The 21,625-nt window shown below is 33.1% G+C and overlaps 1 long non-coding RNA gene across 7 annotated transcripts in view; it reads right to left on the bottom strand.

Annotated features, from left to right (window-relative positions):
* The window catches only part of LOC113598243 (uncharacterized), a 373,642-nt gene that overhangs the window by 145,806 nt on the left and 206,211 nt on the right, over nt 1-21,625 (bottom strand). For all 7 annotated transcript variants that reach the window (XR_008295316.1, XR_008295313.1, XR_008295312.1 and 4 more), the window contains 3 exons: nt 17,805-17,895; nt 9,402-9,586; nt 8,207-8,385 (listed from right to left, as the gene is read on the bottom strand). This is a non-coding gene — a long non-coding RNA (uncharacterized LOC113598243). The remainder of the gene's footprint in view (nt 1-8,206; nt 8,386-9,401; nt 9,587-17,804; nt 17,896-21,625) is intronic.

The raw sequence follows: 21,625 nt of genomic DNA, 5'->3' as shown, positions 1-21,625 counted from the left end.
ATGCTAGGTGATAATAAGTTAGACTGAGAAAAAGAAATACTAAACAATTTCACTCATATGTGGAACCTAAAAACAAATGAATAAAAAAACAAAACAAATGAATAAACAAACAAAAAGTAAAATCAGACTATAAATACAGAGAGAAAACTGGTGGTTTCAAGAGGGGAAGTGGATGGGGGAGATGGGCAAAATGGGTGAAGGTACAGGGCATACAGTCAATGATATTTTAATAGACTTGCATGTGACAGATGGTAGCTATACTTGATGAGCACAGCATAAAGTATAGAGATGGTGAAATCACTATGTTGTACACCTGCAACTAATGTAACATTACATGTCAACTATACTCAAGTAAAAATAAATTAGTTTGGGGTCTATACAAAATGAGATAGTATAAGAAGCTGTTTTTTTTTTAACTGAACCTATATTCCACAGTTCTCCATGTCTTCCTACTCTTAAATTTCTAACCTCCAATCCTTAAAAAAACACTCTTCTGCCTTTTTGATGTCAACCACCAAACCAAACCTACTGAACTCTGTAAGGCTTCTAGATAAAGTACATTTTACTATTTACTTCAACACCAAGGTTGAGATTTTATCAGAGGACTACTGATACCTTGATCTCTGTTCTACACTAACCAGTACTTATGGAATATGAATAGCAATGGGGAAGGGAACAAGAGCCCAAAGAGCCAGAGACCCAAATCCTAGTGGGAAATGCAGGCTCAGGCAAGCAAGATCCAGAATCAAAGGAAAAAATAATGGAACAAACATTTGTCAGCTTTTGCCATAGAGAAAAGGAACTTTTCTTTCAGACTTATTTTATAGCCAAACTGTGTCTGAGTGGTGGGGTGTGTATGCCTGTGGCTTAAGAGGATTCCAACAGGGGTTCTATAGGTGCTATTGATATAATATAGTACCAGTGCAGCTATTAGAGTCAGGGTTCTAATACCAATTTTACCATTTATTCACTGTAAATTTAGAAAACTATTCATCAAAACCAGCTTATTTTTTTCAATAGGCAAAATAGAACTAATCATAATCTCATCGGATTGTCACAACACTCAAGTGGAATATTGAAAGTCAAATGTCAGATATGTTATCACTGTTTAATACATTCTTTGTCTTTTCTCTTCTAATAAATAATATATAGAAGAACCAGGCTTATCAGTGGCTTCCGATAGCACTAGCTATTGATTTATTGATATGCTTAGCAAAATTCAAAATGTGTTAGAGAAGTAAAGGATGCAATAGGTACACAGAATCTGGTTACAAAGAAATAGCATTTGGGATGGATTGCTACATCATCCAATAAGACTGTTCCTTCTTACATGAATCCCAACTTTTGTGCATTTTGCACTTATGACTAAGTGATAAGAAAGTGGTTTAGAAACAAGAAGGGCCACTCAGCACAAATAAAGAATGCCTGTCTCCTCTCCCCACCAATTTGCTTGCACAATTCATGCTATCTCTGGTTTTTGACCCTCCTTATTTAATACATCTCAGCACCTCATCCTCCCCTGTTGCAGGTAGGGAAAATAAGTTTTTGTTTAAATAACATCTTAAGTACATTGGCATGTGTAAGTATGATTTATATAATTACAGCAGTTAGTAATTAGTGTAAATAGAGGTCATGTCACAACTAGCAAACATCATTAAAGCATATACCAAGTCAAGAAAAGTCTGTGTTATTTTTTGCAAGAAACAAAGTGTGTTAGATGAATCCCCAAATTGCCTGTTGGAACAAACTTGACATCAAACATATTGTACCTCATATCTAGGTAAAAATTATTGCACAGGAATGTTTCTTAGGAATATTTTTCTTCACAAATTTTAAATAATTTTTAAAATTCAGAAAAATAAAATGCCCCAAACATAAATTTTTCACTTTGTTTCTTCCTGTTTCCATGTGAAAGAACTGTCTATCACTTATACTGGCTCTTTGAGGGAAGTTTTGTTTATAGTCTAACCCTTCTTAGTGCCCTAATGGAAATTGACTATTTTGTGTTTATCATTTACTACCTTATTCTGCTATTAAAAAAATGAACGAATGCCAAATTTTTCCACCTAAACTATAAGCTCTTTTGAGAATAGGAGCTTTATAGTTTTACATTTCTCATGCTCACAGCCCCACATATAATGCCTTCCAAATATCTAGTAGTTGCTGAGTCAATTAAAAAAAAGAGTAAAATGTTTATACCAGTAGTAATTATTTAAATAAGTTTAATTTGCCACCATAGATCAAATCTATATAATCAAAGGATAATTATTTTTTCAGCATTGTAGGGTATGGAAAATATTTTGTTGTACACTAGCTCTTTGTGTCTGGATAACTGCCTGAGGAAATTATTTATATACATGAGGGAAAAGAAGTTAGAGACAATGTAAAGTTATAGCATGTCATTCAGAATGGAACTGGTGGAGGTAGAAATTAAATCCAAGAACTTCAGCCACTCAATACATAAAAACCTGAATCTATTTAATTGCAGATTAACTGTACTTAAAAAAAAACATATGAGTAGCATTTATTTTAAAAAAGTAAGTCTAACTAGCTTCATGAATAATAAATACATACCTGAAAGAACACTTTTTCAAGGAAATATATACATTTGGTTCTCATTATTCACTGCAGTTATGTTCTGTAAAGTTACTATAAACACTGAATTAACAAATACTGAATCATCGCTCCTTGAAAAAATGCAGGGTTAGATGCTTACATCTAGATGGCCACACATTTTTGCATAAATAACCTTGTTTTACATGTCTTTGGCTTAAAGACACCTTATTTACATATTGTTAATTCATTAACATTGAACCCACAGTCAAGGGCACTATAACTCACGCCTGAACACAGCTGGTCTAACACACATAGTTTCTCAGTAAGGCATATCATAGCCTTTTGTAATCAGGAACAGTAGATAGCACCCAACACTCTGCTTGGTCGCCTTTTTAAACAGTGACATCAATAATAAAATATTAAAATATGAAATATGAAAAACATCAAATTAAATAACCCACAAAAAGTACACTTGTTTATACCATGAGAACCAAAATAAGAAGGCAAACCACCTTCTTGTTTGATCTTAGCTGGGAAAGCATATGCTGGGTGATTCACATTTCTTACCTCTCTGTACATATGAATGTTTCTAAATTACTGTGAAACTATCATGAGCATTGATTGATTTGAGGGTTACAAATAAATTTTAGTCAGTAGACAAATTTGTAAATACAGAATCTATGAAAAATGAGGATCAACTGCATTGAATTTCCAAACAAGACATATTGTGCTATGCATTAAGGAAGATGAATAAAATATTATGGCTGATTTTGAAGGGTTCAAAGTTTATCTGGGAAAATGGAATATCAATAGTTAATGCCAGTGCAATGTAATTGAGTTCTTATCAATGGAGAACCTCAAAGGAGGAAACAACTCAATCTTTAGTTTGCAGTTGACTGTCCTCCAGCATTACACATATGGAATGTAGGGTCAATTCCCACTGCATTCTTATCATTTTCAATTTATGAACTGGCTCTTCCTTGTTGATATGGAAAAAAAATCTCAAAAAACACCACCTCATTGTTCCTCTATCCTTTTGGTGCTCAGCAAGGCAAATTAAGCCTTCATGGAAATTTGAATTTAGAAAAGGGAAACATTTCATATATTCTGTATTACATATAACCACTCTACAATTTCCCACCGAAATGGCTCAACAAACTTTACTGGAAAAAAGAAATGCCAATACCCTCTTTCTTCATGGAAGGCAGTAGTACACTACTACAATGTAATTACTTCTCTTGTCTTCTTTTAGTCTTGTCCAAATGACGTCTATGTATTTCCATAGAGCCTAAAATTTCTTACCCTCCTCAAACTTCCAGTTGATTATATTTCTTTGGGTAACATAGGGCTTTTTAAAAATAATTATATTTTTATGTTTCAGATCTGAGATCTAATCCTATAAGTATTAAAAGATTTTATATTTGTATATCTGGAAATCCATAATTCCTGTTTTATTTTCTGGCCTGGGGTTGTACTTTGAAAAATAAAGTAATTATTTTGCTATACTACTTTTTTTCCTATGACACACCTATTTAAATCCAGGATATGTTTCTTTTTTTTTTTTTTTTCAATTTTCTTAGAGAATTGTTTTTCCCTCCAACTTATCCTTTATATTTTCTACTCCATCTACAACAAAATGACACCAGCAAACTTTGTAACTATTTAAAACTGTTTGTTCATGTAAATGAGACTTGATCCTAATTATCTTTAGCAGAACTCTTACCTTTTGTTGGGAACCGCTCCTTCATTTAAACTTGCCCTTAACACCAGTGCCTTAAATGGCAAAATATGATTTCAACTCATCGCTTCCTATTAATCATGTTTAAATTTCACAGTGAATCATGGACCCCTTTGGTCTGTCCCAGTTTTAAATTGCTTCTCATATTATTATTGTGTAGATTTCCTTGTCTTACATTTTTCTATGTCTACTAAATTAGCTCTTTATTTCCACTGCTCTACTATAAAACTTCTCAGAGTTTGCATTCTCTGAATTTGGAATTAACTTTCAGCTATTATTCTAAAAAGTATTTATTTAGGTGAACATGACATATTTACTTTCTGTATTAGAACTCTGAACCTCCAAAAGAAACTGCTATTTTACCCCTAAAGCACTTTGAATGTTACCCTCCTCCACTAGCCCAACAGTGATGTCACTTGAGCTCATTCGCTTGTTGAAATGGGATTTATTTTTGTCAGAACTGAAGTTCTTTTACTTGATATTTACATAAAATTTCAATTCACTTTGATCTCCTATGATCACCTCTGTGGCATAGAAAGAAACTATGCACTTTGGTGAAGTTTGTTCTGTAAAATGTTATAGATTATTTAGCAGTACTCTCTCATTTGGAAAACTGAAAATTGTTCTGGGATGAGTCAACAGCAAAAATATATTAATATGTTATAGTTTTGTATCATTAGAGGAAATAGAAGCTTTTGAAATATTATCTTGTTAATCAGTTGATCTTTCCTCTCAATAATTAGGTCTTTCAATTTACTTCTAAAATTACCGGATATGGTATTTTCAGCTAATACAAAGTAAAATTCACTTAATGAAAAAAATGACATTTGAAAATAATAGATTTTTCTTTTCTTATATTAAATTCAATTCTCTCACAACTCTTGGTGGCTAATTCATTGCGACTATCATTTAAAACTTTGATCTTCTAATTTTTAATGGTTTAAAATTGAGGTAATTAGAAATTACATGATAATGATTAATTAGAATATGAACAGCACTATGCTTGAAGTACAAATAATGAGTGGGGATGTGTTGAATTTTTTAATGTTTGGAATTATATTGGTATTTGAGAAATGCAATTATCATTTCCAATAGCAATTTCGTTCATACAAAGAAGTTTTAAAACACAATTGCAGCTTGAGACCTCCAAATTTGTTCAAATATGTTAAAATCCCACTATGTCCTTTTAATTTTGATATATATAAACTGTGAATTTGAAGCTGAGATATTTTGTCTATTTATAAAAAGAACATTTGGGGTTACATTAAAATATGTATCTCATCTCATTTTTGAAATATATTAGACAGCAGGCTAATTCATTATGGGCCAGTTGGTTGGGACTGGTGTGGCTACTCAATGAATATTCTAAATATAACCTTAGCCCAAAGTCCTTGGTGAGAAAATAAATAATAGGAACTTTAATTTAGTTACCCTCTCACCAAATAACTTTGAGGTAAGGTTGTATTTGTAGCAGCCATATTATATATTTATGTGGAAAAATATTTTGGTAAAACTGTAATGTAAGGAATATGGAAAGGTTTTTGGATGAATTATTAGTTATCAATGAGGATCGCTTGGGCAGAGCAGGTGGGTTGTGATGATTGTTTTGCCACTAATTTCATCTTAAAGTTTTTTTTTTAATTAGGCAGACTTTTATTCTGCTCTTGGTCAAGAGCAAACTCTGAGAGATCCAACTCTACAAATTGTCCAAACACCTCAATTATTTATATTCATAATTTAGAATAACTCAACTTTCTAACTTTTGCATTATTGCCTTTATTATCTTCCCAACTTCAGTTAAGTTCATAAAATATAACTGGAATTCTCTGTCTTAGAAAAAAATTGTGAGACTCCAAACTCCAGATAATTTTTTGTGCATAGAAAAACTAGATAATTTCTAAAATATCTATAGGGGCACCTGGGTGGCTCAGTCAGTTGAGCGACCAACTTCGGCTCAGGTCATGATTTCATGGTTTGTGAGTTCAAGCCCCGCGTGGGGTTCTTGCTGACAGCTCAGAGCCTGGAGCCTGCTTCTGATTCTGTGTCTCCCTCTTTCTCTGCCCCTCCCCCACTCATGCTCTGTCTCTCTCTGTCTCAGAAATAAACATAAAAAAAATTTTTTTAATTAAAATATCTGTAATACATTGCAGTAATCCATATAAACATTTACTAAAACCTGTGTAAAATATGTATATAAAAATGTGCACATAAACTTTAATTATACAGAATGAAGTAGCTATAATTTGTCCAAATATGAATCTCAAAATCAAGATTATTTTCTGAGTTGGCCATATAACATTAAGTTTCATCCCCCATTTCAATTTGAAAATTGGCCACATTCCTCAAGTCATGTGAACATGAAGAATTTTCATGAACATAAAAACAGTGAAACACAGAATATGTACTATAGAGCAAACTGAGGAAGAAATAATAACATCACCACCTTTGACTTCTTACCTGGCGCTAGCTGAAGGAAAAGAGAAAAAAGATGTCAAATCAATGAGACTTTCTGATATAATCATGGTCAAGAGCAGTAACAAGTCTCATTGGAAATTACTACATTTTCTTGGAAACCTAAACATTTGGATTTCTAGGGCCACCTGGGTGGCTCAGTCAGTTAAGTATCTGACTCTTGATTTCAGCTCAGGTCATGATTTCATGATTCTTGAGACAGAACCCCAAGTCAGATGCTGCACTCACAGCATGGAGCCTGCCTAGGATTCTCTCTCTCCCTCTCTCTCTCTGTCCCTTCCTACTTGTCCATATGCATGCTTTCTCTCTCAAATAAAATACATTAAAAAAAATAAACATGTGGATTTCTATATGCATTACCCTTTGAGTAATTAGAAATTTGAAGTATGTATACTAAGTGTTAAAATTTGGAGATGTGGCATGTCAAAGATAACACATTTAACACGTTGTCTGTCCAGGCTCACAGCTTTAATGAATAGAGGAAATCAGGTTGATAACCTAGATAGACTGGCTTATCTCACATCCCCAAACCAAGCCATGTAAACTATAGATTTAAAAAGTGGCAATTCCTCAGAGCAGTGCTGGAAACCAAGGAGAGATATACAGAGAAAATATAGATATCAATAGGGTCCCTGAATAATAATATCTAATGGAAAAACACAAATTATCTAATTTTATTCACAAATCAAGAAAAAAGTCTGTATAGTATAATAACCATAGGAAAAAGTGTAGTCCATGTTTTATGACAAAATATACATTAGTCCCCAAAGTTTATGTGGCTGAGTTTTATAAAACTTTGAAAAAATAGAAAGTTCCTGCATTATGTAATTTTTTCCAGAAAGACAAGGGAAGTTGCTTTTATTGTAGGGGCTTGTGAAACTTCAGATTGATGAGTCAAAACCAAATCCCTATTTCTCCATAAATACTTTCATTACCAATAAATAAAAATCTCCAGTTCATAGTTACACACCAACACTAAGGGTTATCACATTTATTTATATAAAAGAGACAAAAATTTTATATCCTATTATTTAAATTTGTTTCCCTAATTACCAGATTGAGAATCTGTTCATGTCTATTAGTGATTATTTTTTAAACATGGATAAATCATGAATACAACAATTTATGCAATGTAGTTCATACACACATGTATTATATTTGTTCAGTAGTTACAAAAACATATATAGAGATGATATTCACTAAAGTCTGCATCATGACTATCTTCTGGTAAGGCTTAAGCTAGAGTGCACTTTATAAGTGAGTAGATTAGATTTTTGTTCACAAATAATTACTACCTTCTTCCTGTGACACCCATGAGAAGAGTAAATTCAGCCACCCTATTGATTTGGAGATGGTCCATGTGATTTGTTTTCAGCAGTAAAATATGGATGGAAGTGAAGATATATTAACTCTGAGGAGAAATCACATATTTCCACTCACCTCTCTAGGAACTTCCATTTCCTCCATGAAAAGTAAATGTTCCCTGTATCTGCTGTCCTCAACCAAAGTCCAAAATTGGTACAGGTGAAATTACCTGAACTCAGTGGAAGTCTTTTATCAGAGATGACCAAGCCATTCCTTAAACACATGAGCAAGAAACTCTATTATATGAAATAGTCCTGCAAATCAATAGGAAAAAAAAATGACAAAGGGAAAAACCAAATACATCACAGAAGACAAAATACAAATGAGGACCATAAGAAAGTTGTTCAAATTTGTTAGGAAAATATAGGGGAAAACATCAAGGGAGTTATAATCAAAATATCAAATAAAACAGCACTTTCCTCTTACCAGGTTGGTAAAATTAATAGCTTGATCATATATAGTGTTAGTGAGAGTATGGGGAATTGAGCATCATATATCTTTGTTGGAAATGTTAATTATTATAGCATTATTGAACACAAATTGACAGTACCTGTTAATTTAAAAAATACACAAATGTAGAGCCTCAGAATTTCAACTTCTATAGATCTATCATAGAAAAATATTGTGCATGGGGTGCCTGGGTGACTCAGTTGGTTGAGTGTCCAACTCTTGATTTTGGCTCAGGTCATGACCTCACAGTTCATGGGATCGAGCCCCACATCAGGTTCCACATTCACATTGCAGAGCCTGCTTGGAATTCTCTTCCTTCCTCTGTCTCCGACCCTTCCCTGCTCTCCCTCTCTTTTTCTCTCCCTCTCAAAATAAATAAGCTTAAAAAAAAAGAAGTGGAAAACTATTGTGCACATACATGAACGGTCATGCAAAACTCTTTTTATTGTTATCAGTATTGGTGAGAAGATAAATATACCTTCCTGTCCCATTGTTAAATAATATCAAGAACAGGCAAAAGAACTTAGATATACGCTCCAGGAAGATAAGACTAATAATCAATTATAATACAGGCTAACTCATCAAGAGTAACAGATTTCTTGTCTAACTTTGCTTCCAGAACCTCACCTGTCTGTTCCCACCAATTTGAAAGTGTTATGTTATAAATTCTGCTCAATCCCACTCTGTTCTTTACCATGTAAGACTTTCTTAAAAAGTCACCTTGCCCAAATCTTAAAATCCTGATTCCCTTTTCCAAGACATCCCTAAGACCATGTCAACTTGATATTCTCTCTTATCGAAGTCAATCTAATCAACCTACCATTGCCTGGTTACAGATTTTCCTGGTGGTCTTTTAAGAGTTGAAGGCCAATGTTTGAAATAGCAGTAGCAAAATATACAAAATAGCAGAAAAGAGCACAGTTTTGGAGTTAGATTTACTGAAGTTGAATCCTGAAACCACACCTTACTAGCAGTGTGACCTTGTTTTCTCTCTCTGGTCCTTGCCTGTAAAGTAGGGACAATAACAGAAATTATTTATTGAGTTTTTGTGAAAAATAAATTACATAATTTATTTAGACCACTTAAGGTAAGGGTACAGAGTAAAGCCTCAAATAGTGTTGGATATAAACAACAATAAGTAAATAAATGACCTAAATACCTTTCAAATTGAAGAATGACTAAAAAATCTACAATACATTCTTGGTATGTACAGTTTAAAAGAAAGAGATTAATAATTGAAGAAAATCAAATTGTGACACAAAACATATTATGTTAATACTTAAAATTACAGGTATATGTTTTACACTTAATCAGTATACAAAATTGTTTTTGGAGGAGGTCATCAAACCAAAAACTGTGTTCATTTCTGAGGGAAAAGAATAGGATTTCAGATTATTGAAAGGGATTATATCCTTTTTTCCCCAAAAGGCATGTTCACGTATTAGTGGTTTTTCTTACAAAGGAAATATTTTCATTGATGATTTTCTTAACATTGTGGTGATGAGAAATTGTACATATAGCATATAGAATTGTAAAAATGTATATAAAATACCTACTTTTTAAATCCAAAACTTCCAGGTAATTTATAAATGAATATATGAATTACTTTCAAATACTGCTTTATTTATAATTTTTGAATAGTCATTTCAGGAAAGAGACTAAGCAGATGTTTTTACTGAAGCATAAGCAACTTTGAGTCATGAAGTGAAGAGTAATTCCTTAACCAATGAAAATGTCAAGAAGAGTTTAGGTACACAAATATCATCCTGCCCAGATGGTTAGATTGAATATTGCTTCATTTAATTTTTGGCAAATTGATCCATTTTGCTTTAGTGAATACATTTCTAGAAATCATAGGATATTTTACATTATCTTACAAGGGAATATTTTCCTCAATAAAAACCAAGCAGCATATTTTATCTGGTGTTTACTCAGAACAAAAAAAAAAAAAGAAAGAAAGAAAGAAAGAAATTTCAGTCATCAAGCTTTAAGGATTATAACAGAACTCTCTTTTATAGAACTTTTATAAGCATCAACCAAATATAGTCTAACACCATGGTGTGGATAACAGCTATCCCCAAAGGCAGTTAATAGATTTCTGTACAATTTTGTTTTTAAAAATGATTATTGCTTTAGAGTTTACAAATCTTATTCAGAAGTTTGTGTGATTTTTAATACAGGTAGTGCCATTAAAACACTTTACAAAGACAGATGGATTAAAGAAAAACAATACTGATCAGGGAACATTAAGTACTATATTTGATTCCTCTAATTACTAGCTCTAATATGTGGTTAATACTCTTACCAGTTGTATTGAGATACACTGGACACATAAGATTATAATAATTTAAGGAGTACAACATAATGATTTAGTTATGTATACATTGTGAAATGTTCAACACAATAGCTATAGTTACCATGCTGTACATGGCATCTCCAAGACATTTATAACTGGAAGTTTGTTCCTTTTGACCTTCACCCATGTCTCCCATAGGCCACCCTTCCAACTCTGACAGCTACCAACTACCAATCTGTTTTCTGTTTTTATGAGTTCAGATTCTACAAATAAGTGTGATCATACAGAATTGATCTTTCTATGTTTGACTTATTTCACTTAATGTAATGCTCTTGAGGTTCGTCCATGTCAAAAATGGCAGGATTTCCTTTTTTATGCCTGAATAATAATTAATAGTAATAATAATAATAACAACAACACCTTTATCCATTCATCCATTGACGAATATTTACATTGTTTCTATGTCTTGGCTATTGTAAGTAACATAGTAGTATAGATATCTCTTCAAGATAGTGACTTTGTTTCTTTCATATATACATGAAAGAATATATATATATATATATATATATATATATATATATGTGTGTGTGTGTATATGTATATACACAGAAATAGAATTGCTAGAGCATATGGTAGTTTTATTTTTAAATTTTTAAATTTTTGAGGAACTTTCATAGTGTCTTCCATAATGACCATAACAATTAACACTCCTACAAAAGGTACACAAATGTTTACTTTTCTCCATATCCTTGCCAGCACTTTTGTTATCTCTTCTTTTTGATAATAGCCATCCCAACAGGTGTTAAGTGACATCTCATTGTAATTTTGATTTGAATTTCCTTCATAATTAGTGATGTTGAGCATCTTTTTATTCCCTTATTGCCCATTTGTATGTCCTCTTTGGGAAAATGGCTATTCAGATCCTCTATTTTTTAATCAGATGCTTTTTTGTTATTAAGTTATGTAAGCTTCTTATAAATTCTGGGTGTTAATCCCTTATCATATATATGATTTGCAAATATTTTCTTCCGTTCTGTAGGTTGCCTTTTCTTTTTGTTGATGGTTTCCCTTGTTGTACAGAATCTTTTAAGTGTGATGCAAACCCACCGGTTTATTTTGGCTTTTGATGTCTTTGCTTTTGGTGTTAAATCCAAAAAATCATTGACGTCACCAATGTCAAGGAGCTAACCGCTCTGTTTTCTTCTAGGAGTCTTATGGTTTAGGTCTTTCATTCAAGTCATTTAAAAAAAATTTTTTTTTAATCTTTATTTATTTTTGAGAGAGAGAGCATGAGTGGGGTGTGGGTGTAGGGGGGGCAGAGAGAGAGGGAGACACAGAATCAGAAGCAGGCTCCAGGCTCTGAGCTTTCAGCACAAAGCCTGATGTGGGGCTCGAACCCATGGACTGAAAGATCATGACTTGAACCAAAGTCGCCACTTACCGAATGAGCCATCCAGGTACCCCATCAAGTCTTTAATCCATTTTGAATTAATTTTGTGTATGGTGTAAGATAGTGGTCCAGTTTCATTCCTTGGCATGTGGCTGTCCAACTTTCTTACCACAATTTTTTGAAGGTACAATCATTTCCTCATTGTATATGCTTGGATCTTTGTCATCTATTAATTGACCATATATTCACAGGTTTATTTCTGACCTCTGTTCTGTTCCATTGATCTCCTGATTCACAGGAGAGCACAGTGCTCTCTATCCTATATCACTAATCCATTGTATACCTTTATGCCAATACCATACTGTTTTTATTACTATTGCATTGTGATACAGTTTGAAACCAGAAAGTGTGATGCCTCTGGTTTGTTCTTTCTTAAGATTGCTTTGGTTATTTGAGGTCTTTTGTGGCTCCATACAAATTTTAGAATTGTTTGCCTATTTCTGTGAAAAATGCTATTGGAATTTTGATAGAGATTGCTTGGGTAGTATAGACATTTTAATTCTTCCAGTACATGAACATCAAATATTTTTCCATTTATAGGTGTCTTCTTCAATTTCTGTTATTGGTATCTTATAATTTTTTAGTGTAGAAATCTTTCACCTCTTCAGTTAAACTTATTCCTATTTATTTTTTTAAGAAATGATAAATGGAATTACTTTAATTTCTCCTTCTGATAGTTTGCTATTAGTGTATAGAAACATATTTTTTGTGTGTTGACTTTGTATCCCACAATTTACTGAAATAATTTATTAGTTTTAAAGTTCTTAGGGTTTTTTATATATGATAATATTAAATTATTCTTAAACAGAGACAATTTTGCTTCTTCCTTTACAATTTGGACATCTTTTATTCCTATTTATTGCCTAATTGTTCTGGTTGGGATTCTAACACTATGTTGAATAAAAGTGGCAAGAGGGGCATTATCTTGCTCCTGTTCTTAAAGAAAAAACTTTCAACTTTTCACCATTGAATATATTAGCTGTGGGCTTGTCATACATAGCCTTTATCATGTTGACATAAGTTCCCTCTATACCCAGTTTATTGAGAGTTTATATAGTGAGTGGATATTTAATTTTTGTCAATTTTTTTGCATCTATGAAGATAATCATGTATTTTTAATCTTTATTATGTTGATGTGGTGCATCACATTGATTCGTATTTCTTGAACCTTGCTTGTTTCCCTACAATTATTCCCACTTACCACTTGATCCTTTTAATGTATTATTGAATTCAGTATGTTAATATTTTATTTAGGATTTTTGCATGTATGTTCATCAGTGATATTGGCGTGCAAGTTTTTTTCTTCTAATGTCTGTCTGGTTTTGGTAGGAGAATAAGGCTGTTCAGTTGATAATGTTCTCTCCCATTTAAAAAAAAAATTTAAGATTATTTTAATGTTTATTTATTTTGAGAGAAAGAGAGAAAGAGAGAGAGAGAGAGCATTAGTAGGAGAGGGTCAGAAAGAGGGAGAGAGAGAATTCCTAGCAGGCTCCATGCTATCAGCATAGAGCCTAATGTGGGGTCTGTATCACAAACCATAGGATCATGACCTGAGCTGAAACCCAGTCGAAGGCTTAACCGGCTGAGCCATCCTGGCACACCCTTCCTCTTCTATTTTTTGGAAGAGTTTGAGAAGAATTGTTGTTAATTCTTTAAATGTTTGAAATCACCAGGGAAGCCATCTAGTTCTGGCCTTTTCTTTGTTGGAGGACTTTTATTAGAGAATCAATCTTAGTAGTAATTGTTCTGTTTAGACTTTCTATTTCATGATTCAGATTTAGTGGGTTTATGTTTTTAGGAATTTATCTATTCTTGGTTGTCCAATTGTTAGCATATAATTGTTAATATTAGACTGTTATGATTATTTTATTTGTGTGGTAACAGTTGTACTGTCTCCTCTTTCATTTCTAATTTTATTTATTTGAGTCCTCTCTTTTTTCCTGGTGAGGCTAACTAAATGTTTGCCAATTTTATGTTTTCAAAAACCCAGTTGCTAGTTACATTGATCTCTTCTATTGTCTTTTTAGCTTCAATTTAATTTATTTCTTCTCTAATTTTTATTATTTCTTTCTTCTACTAATTTTGGGCTTTTTTATTTTTCCTTTTCTATTTCCCTGAGGTATAATGTTAGGTTATTTGAACTCTTTCTTTTTTCTTAATGTAGGTATTTATCAATGTAAACTTCCCTATTAAAACTGCTTTTGCTGCATCCTATCAATTTTGGTATGTTGTGTTTCCATTTTTTATTTTTCTCCAGATTATTTTTATTTCTCTTGATTTTTTATTTCACTCATTTTTTTTATTGTTTAGTAGCATGTTGTTTGATATCTACATTTTGTGAATTGTCCAGTTTTCTTCATGTAATTGATGTCTAGTTTCATAAAATTTGGTTGGAAAAGATGCTTGATATGATTTCAACCTTCTTAAGTTTATTTATGTATTTATTTTTTAATTTTTTAAATGTTTTTAGTTTTTATTTTTGAGAGAGAGAGAGTGAGTGGGGGGTGGGGGCAGAGAGAGAGTGAGACACAGAATCTGAAGCAGGCTCCAGGCTCTGAGCTGTCAGCATAGAGCCTGACATGGAGCTCAGACTCACAAACCGTGAGATCATGAACTGAGCCAAAGTTGGACACTTAACTGACTGAGCCATGCAGGCACCTATCTTCTTAAATTTATTAACACTTGTTTTGTAGCCCAACTATGATCTATCTTGGAGAATGTTATATGGACACCTGGAGAAGAATATGTATCCTGTTGCTATTGGGTGGGATGTTCGGTAAATACCTGTAAAATTAACCTGGTCTATTGTATAATTTAAGCACTTCATTTATTTTCTATCTGGATAATCTGTCCATTGTTCAAATGGGGTATTGTATTGCTGTATGTTTCTCCCTTCAGATCTGTTCATATTTGCTTTATATATTTAGGTGCACCTATGTGGAGGTGAATAAATATTTAGCAATTGTTATAGATTCTTGTTTTGATGTCTTTATCATTATACAATAACCTTCTTTGTCTCTTATTACATTCTTTGGCTTAATTCTATTTTGTCTGATATAAGTATAGCTTTCCCTTTCTGTTGTTGTTGTTGTTATTGTTGTTGTTGCTTCCATTTGCAGAGAACATCTTTTTCTAATCCTTCACTTTCACTCTGTTTATGTCCTTGAAGTTGAAGTGAGTCTCTTATGGGCAGCATATAGTTTGGTCTTCTTCTTCTTCTTCTTCTTCTTCTTCTTCTTCTTCTTCTTCTTCTTATCTATTTAGCCACTCTGGATCTTTTAATTGAAGAATTTAGTCTATTTACATTTAAAGTAATTTTTCATAGATGCATACTGTTTGCAGTTTGTTAATTATTTTCTATATATTTTATAATTCCTATGTTTCTTTCTTCTTATCTGGCTCTCTTCCTTTGTGACTTGATTTTCTGTAGTGATATGCTTGGATTCTTTTCTTTTTATCTTTTGTGTATTTATTATAGATTTTTGCTTTTGGTTACAATAAGGCTTATATAAAGCATCTATAAGAGTCTATTTTTAAGCTGTCTACTTTCACCTAATCCATAGTAGTTTATGAGATAGTTTCTAGATATCTTTCAGAAAGAACTATTCCATGTGTAGCTGTAGAATTGGTGTGTCCATAGGAGGCAGTAAATTCAGAAGTCTCCTCTGTCACCATCTTGGACCAGACTTCTTTGTGAGTAATGATTTTGTTGCTGTGAATTTCACTTTCATTTTGATACAAGCTTTAGTCCTCCTTCTCCTTTTATTTCCACAAGCATGTAATGAAGTTTATGATGTACTAAATTCTAGGTGCTGGGTTCTGAAGATGCAAAACTGTAAGACTAGGTGTCTACTCCCCATCTTAGCCCTGAGACAAATACCACTCTAAAAGATAATTTTCAAATATAATCAAAATACTATGAGTGGCTAGAGAAGGAAAAGATCTGGAATATCTGGGAAAGTTTTCACAGCAATCTTCAATTTAACTAGATATATAGGATGGGTAGTGTGCCAGGCATAATAATTTGAAAGGAAATGATGCTTCAGAAATAAGAAAGCACATGCACAAAAGCATGAGGCTGAGAAAGGTGATGATGGGGAATTTACAATATAGACTAAATTAGGATTGAGGCAATGACTGAAGATGAGGTTGAAGAGGCAGATTACAACTAGAGTAGGATGGATTTTATGCACTAAGCAAGTAGCTTGAACTTGGGAACAAACAAGTCACCAAAAACCTATGGGAAAGTCACATGATATTTTATCTTCTTAAGGAATATCCTAAACAGTCTGGATGAATGCAAATGAGACCAAATGCAGACAGATTGCAAAGAAACCAAGAGGTACGAAATAGGCCTATGGGATACAGAGTTAATCATATGTCTAAAATCTGAATATAAGAGTAGCATTACATATGGATTTTAGACATTTTGAAAAATAGAGAAAAACATAAGAAATAAAATAGATATATGGTCAATCTCACAACATAGAAATTGGTGGTTAACATTTCAATATATTAATTTCTAGATTGTTTTCTATATATACATATATAGTTTAAACCAAAATTCATGACATCAATGTGAAATGCTAAACAGTTTTCTGAACGACCAAATAATAGACAGACATCATTTATGTAATATATCATCAGTTACTACCACTATTAGAAATGTAGAGTTTTTAACATTTAAAAAAGCATTGTGATAAATATGCTTGTGCCTACATATTTGTGCCCTTGTCTGATTACTTAGAAAAAGCTATTAGGTAGAATTTCTAGGCAAGATATAATATACATTTTAAGGTTTTTAAAAGTATCTATTCAAAATTCACTTTAAGAAAGCAATTGATATTCCCACTAGAGTGTCTTTTCTCTGAAGCTTTTAAAACAATGATGGGGCGCCTGGGTGGCACAGTCGGTTAAGCGTCCGACTTCAGCCAGGTCACGATCTCGCAGTCCGTGAGTTCGAGCCCCGCGTCGGGCTCTGGGCTGATGGCTCAGAGCCTGGAGCCTGTTTCGGATTCTGTGTCTCCCTCTCTCTCTGCCCCTCCCCCGTTCATGCTTTGTCTCTCTCTGTCCCAAAAATAAATAAACGTTGAAAAAAAGATTTAAAAAAAAAAATAAAACAATGAGTATTCCTACTTTTTTCTGACAATAGGCAAATATGGAATCTCACTGTTTAATTTGCATTCCTTTGATTACTTATGAAGTTAAATCCTTTCATGTTTATTGTAACTTGCCTGTTCTGTCAATTTTTCTATTGGGGTGTTTGTAGTTTTATGTTTGATTTTAAAAAGGCTCAAGGACCTATCTGTTTAGGCAAAATACAGCATAACAATTGGAATTAGTTATTCATCCATAGAGAGCTGTGAAGGCATCTCAAAAATTCAAAATGTGTGAAAAACAAGAACACAGCAAGGCTTCAGGTAAACAGAAATCTGTTGCAAATATTTGGTAGAAAAGTCATATTAAGGCAAACTTACCAACTGCAAGCAATGATGCTGTTAAGGAAGTATAATTGGCTATTATCAAGGTTCCAGAAGAATGATGCAATGGAATAGACAGACTTTGTCCCTGTGAATTCAAAGAAATCCCATTGAGTTTTAGAGAAGAAGGCTACACTCAGGTGGGTATGGCTACTAGTTAGCAATCTCAGTTATTTTTAAATATTGCAGAGGTGCCTATGTGGCTCAGTCAGTTTAGCATCTGGCTCTTGATTTCAGTTCAGATCATGATCTTGCAGTTCATGGGAATGAGCCCTGCATCAGGCTCTGTGCTGACAGTGTGGCGCCTGCTTGGGATTCTCTGTCTCTGTCTCTGTCTCTCTCTGCCCCTCCTCTGCTTATGGTCGGTCTCTCTCTCAAAATAAACATTTTTGAAAACTTGTAGAGGTGCCCGGGTGGCTTAGTTAAGCGTCTGACTCTTGATTTCAGCTCCGGCCATGATCTCACCATTTGTGAGATCGAGGGCCGTGTTGGGCAGTGCACTGACAGCATGGAGCCTGCTTGGGATTCTCTCTCTCCTTCCCTTTGCCTCTCCCCTATTCATTATCCCTCTCTCTCTCTCTCAAAAATGAATAAACTTAAGAAAAAAATGTTAATTGTATGTGAGAGGAAAAAATGCCAAATTACAATCCCACTGAAAACTAGTAGTAATAATCAGCAACCTATTAAATTTCAAAGAAGATAGAAGAAAGCTAGTCAAGGAGAAATTGTATAAGATACATCCAATCTGAATATCAGTCCTTTGAAATATAGGCACCCTGCTCCACAAAAAGTGAACAGACTGTCCTGAAATTTGCAGGAACATTTTCCCTCACATTATTAGGAAAATTCAATAAAATGGACTCACTTGTATAACCACCATCATAATCAAGATTGAAAATATTTTCATCACACAAAAAGCTCCCTTATTTCTCTGTTTTCTCTATGGGTAAATTGCCTTTTTCTAAAATTTCATACAAATGGAATTACAAAGGATTATTTTTTATACCTGCTTTTTACTCAATACAATGCTTTTTAAGATTCATTCATGTTTGGGAATACATCAGTATTATGCAGCAGTAGTATTCTTTTTTTATTGGCATATAGTATACCATGTGGATATACCACAGAGTACTTATTCATTAATCTGTTGTTAAGTGTATGGGTTGTCTGCAGTTTGGGGCTATTATGCATGAATTTGCTATATACAAGTTGGTGTCTACAAATCTTAGTGTGGATAGATGCTTTTATTATTCTCAGGTATTACCTAGGAGTGGAATGGCTAGGTCCTGTGTTATATGTATAGGTTTCACTTTTCAAAACAATATTCTAGCCTTCCCAACAACAACAAAAAATGCTAGTTTACAGAGTGACTGTGCCATTTTCCAGTCCCATCAGAAATGTATGAGAATTTCAGTTCCTCTAGACCCTTGCTAATATTATGTATGGCTAGTCTTTTTAATTACAGCCATTCTAATGGATGTATAGTAGTATTTCATTGTGGCTTCAATTTACATTTCCCTGATGATTAATGGTGTTGAAAATCTTTGCTATGTGAATTGGTCATTTCTACATCTCTTTGCTTAATATTTTCTAAACCATTTGCCTACTTCTTTATTTTGTTTGTTTGCTATTCTGACATAAGAGTTCTTTATAAAACATGGAAAAAAGTCTTTCATCAGATATACATATTGCAAATATTTTCTCTCAGTTTGCAGCTTGCTTCTATTTGTTGATGTTATTGTTTTTTCATTTTTGTATTGGTATCTTTCACAGAGGAAATTTAGTTTTGATAACATCCATTTTATCAATCTTCTTTTATATTTTTTGCTTTTTGGTTTAATCTAAGAAAACTTCTACCTATGTAGGAGTTTGATAGTTTTATATATTTACTTGTAGATCTACAATCATTTTGAATCATTTTTGACATATAGTGTTAAGGTTCAATATTTGTTTTTATTTTTACTTTTGCAATATCCAGAGCTTTGAGCACAATATTTTAAAGACTATCATCATTTTTCCCATTGAATTAGCTGGAGCCGTAATATTGCCTTTTTCAAAATTAAATTGATCAGTTACATGTAAGTCTATTTCTGAAATCTCTATTTAATTGATATATACCCTTATGCTAATACCACACTGTCTTAATTATTATAGCCTTATAATAATAATAAAGTTAAGTAGCAAAAATCTTTCAACTTTGTTCTTTCATTTTAAATTGTTGAACTATTTCAGGTCTTTCACATTTCTATATAAATTTTAGGATCTTGTCAATTTCTTGAGGGGGGGATAAAAAGTGACTGTTGGGTGTTAGATCACTGAATTTATACACAAATTGGATCAATAATCTTATTAACAATTTAAGGTTTTAATTTAGAAACTTAGCAAAGTGCTTCACTTACTTTGTTGTCTTTAATTGCCTCAAGCAATATTTTGTTATTTTATACACAAATTTTGTTAAGTTCATCCCTTAATATTTAATAGTTTTTTAAATTATATTTTCAAATTGTTACTTATAATATATAGAAGTAAAATTGGATCTTTCTTTCTAAACTTCCTTACAGTGCGGAAAGTGCCTATAGAACCATAGCCCAGATTATCATCGTACTCACCTCTTTGGTATTCCTTTTCCCAGGGATAACAACAATGGGCTGACTATTGACAAATGTAAAGAAAATTGTTTTATCATTTCCTCAGTGTGCAGAACACTGCCTATTTTTAAGAAATGGTACATTCATATTTTTATGTACAGAAATTCAGAAGTAGAGAAATTAGAAGAGGAAAGTACTTTCAGGTGTGAAAACATAAAAACTTTGCTTGAGCTGGGGCTTACTTGGTGCACAGTTCTTGATGGCAGGTGCAGACACTTGGTACTAGGGATTACAGCTCCATATGCCCCTTAGGGAGGCATCTAAGGCTCCGGCACAATTTTCCCAAGCCTATTGGATATATACTTGAAATTGTGCCAAAATTCAAGGGTTTAGAAAGGGAAGGCATGGAGTTGGAAGGCTTCATTTAGCATCATTAAACCTCGATTATACTTGGTACTGTTAGTCTGTTTCACTAAAGGATTTTTAAAGTAGAAGCAGTCAACTTTCAAGGACAAAAATACAGCTGTTCAATCGACTAATGAAATGCAATTGTTTTCTAAAGGAGAACAGTGAATGGCTATTTATTATTGTTATTTTTTTAAGTAGGCTTCACGTTTAGCATGGAGCCCAAGACAAGCTTGAACTCACAACACTGAGATCAAGACCTGAGCTGAGATCAAGAGTCAGATGCTTAACTGACTGAGCCACTCAAGCGTCCCTATTTATTATGTTTGAGCAAGCAAATAATTATGTTCTCCTTCAGAAAATAGAAAGCTTTGCTGAATGATGTCGCAGATGCTAAAATGCTCTGTTTGCCAGTGTGACAGGCATCCCCATATGAGTGGGTGGGTAGGGAGAGAAATGAAAGCAATAAGGGGAGTGAGGTTAAGCACCCATTTAGCCTCTCCTCTGACTAGGGATCCAATGCTCCTTCTCAGAGAAATGCATTCCACATTGGAAAGCAGTATACTGCAAAGATGGAAAAGAGAAATGATAAGCCAGTTATGTTCATGATATAGGCCTTTGTGCTAAAGTTGTCTAATTAAGAAAACAGACAGGAGAAAATATTTAAAATATATTAAAAACTCATGCCAAAGAATTTTGAATGAGAATCAACAGAAGAAAATGCAAATTTGATACAGAAATTCGCCAAAGTCATAAGATTTATTAAAGTTGAAGACAGAGCAGTAAAAATACTTGTCATACATGTTGACAGGAAAGATTTACCAG

The sequence above is a fragment of the Acinonyx jubatus genome, chromosome C1, assembly GCF_027475565.1.
Source record: "Acinonyx jubatus isolate Ajub_Pintada_27869175 chromosome C1, VMU_Ajub_asm_v1.0, whole genome shotgun sequence".
In the NCBI taxonomy this organism is placed as follows: domain Eukaryota; kingdom Metazoa; phylum Chordata; class Mammalia; order Carnivora; family Felidae; genus Acinonyx; species Acinonyx jubatus.
This window is presented reverse-complemented; position numbering and strand designations above follow the sequence as displayed.